Source organism: Leptonychotes weddellii, chromosome 14, assembly GCF_054177405.1.
Source record: "Leptonychotes weddellii isolate Sample4059 chromosome 14, ASM5417740v2, whole genome shotgun sequence".
Taxonomy (NCBI): domain Eukaryota; kingdom Metazoa; phylum Chordata; class Mammalia; order Carnivora; family Phocidae; genus Leptonychotes; species Leptonychotes weddellii.
Window position 1 is genome coordinate 41281690 of NC_138382.1, and position 1150 is coordinate 41282839.

Genomic DNA, 1150 nt, shown 5'->3' on the forward strand with positions numbered 1-1150 from the left:
GAGAGACGATGGACTCTGAAAAACAAACAGGGTTCTAGAGGGGAGGGGGGTGGGAGGATGGGTTAGCCTGGTGGTGGGTATTGAGGAGGGCACGTTCTGCATGGAGCACTGGGTGTTATGCACAAACAATGAATCATGGAACACTTCATCTAAAATTAATGATGTAATGTATGGGGATTAACATAAGAATAAAAAAAAAGAATAAGAAAAAAAAACAATTATGACTATTTTATGCAACTTGTTAAATATTAAAAAATATAGCAACCAATACTATCACCATGTTAAGAAGGAGCTGGGAAAAGAGCATTCTCCTATGCTGCTGCTGATCATCTTCGTTATCATCTTTCCAGAGAACTGTTAGCATTTTTATGTATCACAAGCCTGAAAATCCAGGCCATGCTCTGACTCAGCAATTCCATTACTATGATTCCATTCATTCTAAGAAAATAATTACAAGTGTTAAACGATTGTGCAGTATTGCTTGTTATCACATAAAACTGAAAACAACATGATATAAAATTCAATTTAAAAAATAAAACTGTGTATCAAAAAAAAATGTGTTTCTTAAAAACTCACACTGTTCCTATTACTGTGGTCAAAAATGAAATCTGAGCTAGATCCTGAAGGCAACGGACAGAGTAGAGAGAAGCATTCTGTACAGCAGACTTTTTAAAACAGTTTAAAGGTATCAAGGTCTAATGCCTAACACATAATCAAGACATGTAACTGATATTTAGAGTAGCTTTCTTTTTCTTAAAAATCCCACCTTTCTGATGATATGAAAGTACACTACATTAAAATTCAAAATTGCCATGAGTTGCCACCATACTTATGAAAAATCCTGATGTGATTCACAAGTGACTTGGAATTTCTTTGAAGATACTATGATATATACCTTACTATGTCAGATTTTATAATAGTCTTTTGTTTTTAGATATAATAACATGAAAAGATAAAATCTCCAGATATTAGGTAGTCTTTACAAAAACACGAATTTAAAAAAAAACTCAAATTGCCTCCTTTAATCTTGAATTATTAATTCAGCTATCTATATACAGATATACATTCCTAAATATTATATCTGATTACATTAAATAAAAGATGGGTAATCTACATATGATTTCCTTTGTTCTTTTCTAAAACTACATGC